At 35.1% G+C, this 5,824-nt stretch overlaps 1 long non-coding RNA gene across 1 annotated transcript; it reads right to left on the bottom strand.

The window, feature by feature from the left end:
• Positions 1 to 1,784: 1,784 nt before the first annotated feature.
• On the bottom strand, positions 1,785 to 5,030 carry LOC109238949. Its single transcript, XR_002069827.1, has 3 exons — positions 4,761 to 5,030; positions 3,211 to 3,257; positions 1,785 to 2,204 (listed from the first exon to the last, which is right to left on the bottom strand). It is a non-coding gene; the product is annotated as an uncharacterized LOC109238949 (long non-coding RNA).
• Positions 5,031 to 5,824: the final 794 nt, after the last annotated feature.

Raw genomic sequence — 5,824 nt, 5'->3', positions numbered from 1 at the left:
ATACTCGTCTGTCTGTCTGAACCTGCATGCATGAAATTCAGCGCCCCCAGAAAAGGGACGTCAGTACGAAATAATGTACCTAGTATGTAAGACAATATACTCAAAGCTGAAACTGAACTGATAATATAATAACTACAAGTAGCTGGAAGTCAAAGATAATCTGAACATATGCTTACCTGCTGATACTGACTTAGTTCTCTCAATATAGTAAGTAAAATAGTTGTCTTGCCCTATAAGGCTCGGTATATATATATATATATATATATAAAACTGCTCTGCCGTAGTAGGCTCGCTCATAGGCGCTCGGCCATACTAGGCTCTGTATCTCGACCAACTAGGCTCGCTCATAGGCGCTCGGCCATAGTAAGATCGGTATATAACTTACCATCTGAGCAGAGGTTGCCCAATAGAGGCCTGCCCATCGATTATAGCTCGATGGTAATGAAAATACTTTTAATACTGTATATATGTGTACTCTCTACTCTTTTGACCGGAAGAAGGGAATACTCAACTGAATATGCAATCCCGATAAGAAGAATATTGTAACTTACAAAACTAGAAAAATACATGTAATTTGCGAAACTAGCAAAATATACGTAAACTCCGGGATACCAATTTTTCTTTATGCCTCGTTATCAAACTTGTGTAATTACGATATCATGCTAAAATGAAGGAAAAGCTTAGCTTTAACATAGCTAAAGTAGGAAAAACTTCGTATAATACTCCGTTGGAAACCTTTGTGGATTGAACTTAGAAACTAAAAAAACCGGATTAAACGAAATCTTGCTTTGTTTTGAAATGAAAACGCTTCTGCTTTCAACGTTCTTGGCAGATTTGTGTTGAGCTTTTTTCACAGAGAATTTCCAAGAAGTAATTTCGTTTGAAATGAATGCCTCTACTTAACGTTCTTGGCTTTTTAATTTTAAGCCAAAAGCAGATTGGTTTGGTTTTTTTTACAAAGAATTCTAGTCTTATCCAAAGTCTTGATAAGACTTAATTCATGGTATAATAGCCATCTGGCAAGGTGACTTAAGAGTCATCTTTTGCCTATTGTGGCTTTATGCCACGTGGAAGGGTGGGGAAGATTATTAATCTTTAACCACTTATTAATTAACTGGGTAACGTCCCGTCACCCGGTAATTAATTAAGTACCCGCAAAATTTAAAAAATTTCTCGAGTTATTTAAAATACTACTCTCTTTTAACACACCTTATACACCTTACTATTATGGCTATGGGGTTCCTTGTATGGTACTAGTTCATAAATACCGGGTATTTTAGCTCGGGCCGTATTTTATCTCAAAATGCCAAACTTCAACGAAATTCATTTTCTTCGACTTTCTTCCCCTCTCACCTTCACGAATTTATTAATCACTTGTGAAATAGCATAATTCTTATAATCTCCAAATAATCTTTTACTTGGACTGATGTCAATTACCTTACGATAGATTCCACGTACAATACTTCAGGGTGCAACATCGTCGTAACTTAATACTGCGAAGCGTAACATCACTGTAATGTAATACTGCTGGGTGCAACACTGTCGTAACTTAATACTGCGAAGCGTAACATCACCGTAATATAATACTGCTGGGTGCAACACTATCGTAACTTAACTAGATAAAGATTGCCCGTGCTATCGCACGGGCCCAACATATTAGCATCTTGCTTTGTTTTTTTCTAAGTGTTCTGATGCCAATGGAATGGCTCCATCTATAAATAAGAAACTGGACTATCATAACCAATAGGCTTTTCGATACACCATACCAAATGCGAAAGAGGATATAAAAAGAATCTACAACGCCACTGCTATCTAGTCAACCATCAGTAGCTACAACCAGGTATTTTTGATGCAATACCCAAAAATATAGAAAATGTGTATCTTCAAGTAAAGCAACCTGTCTTTCTCTTTTGAGTATCACCTACAGTACCCAGCTCAATAATCGTTCTTATTATACCAGAAGCATAAGCAAGCAACAGATAACATAAAAGAGGTTTTATAGTACTTTCAATGACAAATAACCACCATAAGGTATTGTCAAATATACAATTGTTTGTGGCAATTTGAAATTTTAAAATATAATATTGAGTACTCGATTTTCAATACCTTTGATTAGGAGTGGCAGATTTACTCCTTTGAGTCCATGAAGATACGATATTAATAGCATACTTGTTTTGATCCTAAAAGTTTGTTTCCCAAGGTACCTGAAGGCATATTAAAGAATGTCAAATATTGCAAGATAGTATTTATATTGATCTCTGCTGTATAATCCACCATTGATAGGCAACCTTTTGTTTTTGAAGCAAAGCCAACATTTTGCTTTTTAGTGTATTTCATTTCAATTGCAGCATACGTAATATATTATTCAGCTAGATGGTTAAAAATTAAACTAAAAAATGTATCATTTAATGATGAATACGCGATAACTATTTGTAAGAAAGACTTAAAGAGCTTCCGGAGTAATCCATCTAAACATCTCAGATGCATTGATAAAAAGTTCAATAGGTAACATAGTTGACTGAGACTGCTATACGTTTGCAATTAAAACAGAAGTACATCAAAAGCAAAGTAAAGGAAGATACACGACAAGAGTTTGAGCTCTTTATCAGCTTTCTTCGAGATAGGATGTGCAGCTTTTTCAGCATGGGTGACAATATTCATTTGTATAAGAAAGATATTAGAAAACGAATTATGGTGCAAATCAGTCTCTTTAGGCATACAAATAGTACACAAATTGCCGCAGTAATGATTTAGTTAGAGATCACTTGTTTGAAAAAGAAAAAGTTAGAATTGGTGTTTCGCTTGGATTTTTTTAGTTCATTAGTTGCTAAATTGACATAATCACATGGTTGATGGTCACCGCTGATCTTCGCTCAGAATTCCTTTGGCTTCTGCTTCTTCATTGTAACAGAAAATTGGGGTTTTGTTTGGGGTTTTGCGGTTCAGTATAGTCCTAATGAACTATCATGGCAAAACTAATTTCTTTAAGATAACTAAGAGTGACTATGGACATTTGACTCAAAAGAATCTTTAGAACTGATTGGTAATATTATTAGGGTATTTAAAAAATGCATGTATTAAGCGAGTGGAGATAAATATAAAAGAGCTAAATGGACACACAAATGATAACGGGTTGTTACTTCCAACAAAGATAAGAAAACTACTATAGAGAATCTTTAAAGTAGAAATATGGCACAATTTTAGCCTTACCTGCTGTAACGTTTACCATGGAATAGGTTATGTAGCATTTGAACATACTGCAAAATAAATTGAGATAACTTTATTAGGTGCTCACTTAAATACAGAAGCAAATAAACAAACAACCACATGGTCAAGAATGTGACAGGTTAAAAGGAGCTCTGGAACAGAGAGGGAAAAGCAGATGATTAGACTATGCTATTATCGTAAGAGCACATCATGCCTTCCTATGTGCACAACTGGACATGTTATGACTCGTGTTGAAAATACCTAGGCAGATAGTGCACTAAATCTTTTTCAGCTTGTTAATTCCAATAGATCCCCGACCTAAGTTCAATTAAATGATGTTCTTTTAGAAGCAACTTCCTTTCAAAATAGCTTAAGCCTTCAAATACTATATTTTACTGCAACTAATCTTCTTTAATATCAGTTAAACCTTTTCAATTTACTACATTCAGTAGTTTTTTTCTAATCCTATTAAAGTTTAAAATTTGATAGAAGAAGTCGAAAGTAGAAGATAGAGACTCTATGACAGCTGGTGAATCTATTTCTGTCACGCACTAAAATGAAAACTTGAGATCCAACATGAGTTATGGGAATTTGAAAAATCATCCCAGTAAATCCAGCAAAGCATACGGTTTATTTCAGCATCTTCTTTATCTTATTATTACACCTAACATCAGGCTGAATCCTTGTCCAGTAAAGTCATCAGAAGTATTTGTGTACTTTGCAATTACACAAACAGGGTAAAAATATTCTTCTTTAAAATTTTGTAGCTATTTAGAGCAAATACAACAATCTGCCTATCACCGATATATTTTTTATCTAATCAATTATGTATAATAGTTGTGCAACCATTGTTCAGTGTGGTCATCATACATATTGTATGATAAAAACTGTGCAAATTCAATAACAACTGATTTAACTGCTACATCTTTGTAAATTAAATTCGACTTCGATGTATGGAAGCTCCAGAAACATTTGGACAAGAGAAATCAGTGTTTCTAGGCAGGTTTGTGATAACTTTTTCTCTACAAAACGTGTTTGTTGAATTGTAAATATAGAACATCACATCTATATTATACTTTCTCAAGTTAGATCATTGTTAGCTCTTTTTCCAAACATCACTTTCAGATTAGTAACCAAATTTTATGAAGCTAAAATTACGGCAGCTAAAAGATACGAAGCGATAACACAAAAAGTTCCAAATAATGAAAACCTAACTCATCTTTTTCATATAAATTTGGGGGAAAATGAAATAAGTAGGAAGCAGATCAAACAGTAGTTGAAATCCAAGTCAGTCACAGGCTCATCCATTCTAAAATCCTTAATTTATTACTCTTGGCCAAAATGACAAAATCTTTAAATATAAATAAAGAAGGAGAATCGTCAAATAATCAGCGGAAACCCCAGTTTCTTTTCAAACCGTTTTAGAATTTTCAAAAAATCAAGAGAAAATTAAGACGGCATTTCGAACCACAAAGCAACAACTAACAAGACCCCTGAAACAAAACAATCACAAAACACATAGAAATGGAATAAAATAGAGCAGTAAAACTAACCTTTTTACTATGATCTTAATGGAGCAGGAAGTGTGAAGAAACTCAGCAAAACCCCCAATTTTCTGTTACAGTATCATTTTTTATTTTAGAAAATCGATCTTCCGTTAATGAACACAAAGTCTTTAAAGTCATAAGGATGGCGGATCAAATGATGAAGAAGGAGAAGCGATGGCAATTCTAAACAAAGGGAAGGCAGAGAAGCAGCGCAAAGTTTTCCTAAAGCCAAGCGGTGGCCGTCATTCCCATCAAAGGTAAAGCGAAATTACCTATTTAGGCTTTCTCTAAACATATAAATCAGAAAACACGGGGGCACAATAGAAATTCTACCCAGCATAAAACTGAGAAAAGACCAAGTTGCCCCGCCAAGCAGGGATGTCGACGGTCTCCTGCTTGCTTTAGGGCTCTTCTATATAGTATATAGAAAATACTGCGAAGCGCAACATCATCGTAATGTAATACTGCAAGGCATAACATCATCGTAATATATTATTGCAGAGGGTAACATTATCGTAATGTATTACTGCAGAGCACAATATCGACGTAATATGCGGGGCGTAACAGCCTTTACGATAAATAATTACCAAACTGAACCAAGAAAAAGAAATCTCGTTCAATATAGAATCTGCACGAATAATACTACACAACGAGACCAATCCAGAAAAATATGCCTTGAAAGTACCAATAAACAACTTAAGTAATTAATAGGAGGCAACGAAGCTACGAAAGGACTAACACTTTTAACAAAGAGAAACAAGGTCTAACAAGTAGCGATCAGACATAGAAATACAAGTAAAGCATGTAGCAGTTAAGGTAGGAAGAGACAATATAAGGAGAACGGGAAGGAAACAGGCAAAACAGATAAATTAGCGGCGCATAGGTACTCTTCACCTCACATATACGCCGCTCACATAGATTTCACACAAATAAATCAAGGGTCCCTAATCCCTCGAGTCAAAGTTAGACACAACACTTACCTCGCTCTGCGGGCCACTCAATGCTCAATTAGCGCTTTTCCTCCAGTATCCACCTCCAAACCACTCGTATCTAGCCACAATCAACTCAAT

Source organism: Nicotiana attenuata, unplaced genomic scaffold, assembly GCF_001879085.1.
Source record: "Nicotiana attenuata strain UT unplaced genomic scaffold, NIATTr2, whole genome shotgun sequence".
NCBI classification, from domain to species: Eukaryota; Viridiplantae; Streptophyta; class Magnoliopsida; order Solanales; family Solanaceae; genus Nicotiana; species Nicotiana attenuata.
This window is presented reverse-complemented; position numbering and strand designations above follow the sequence as displayed.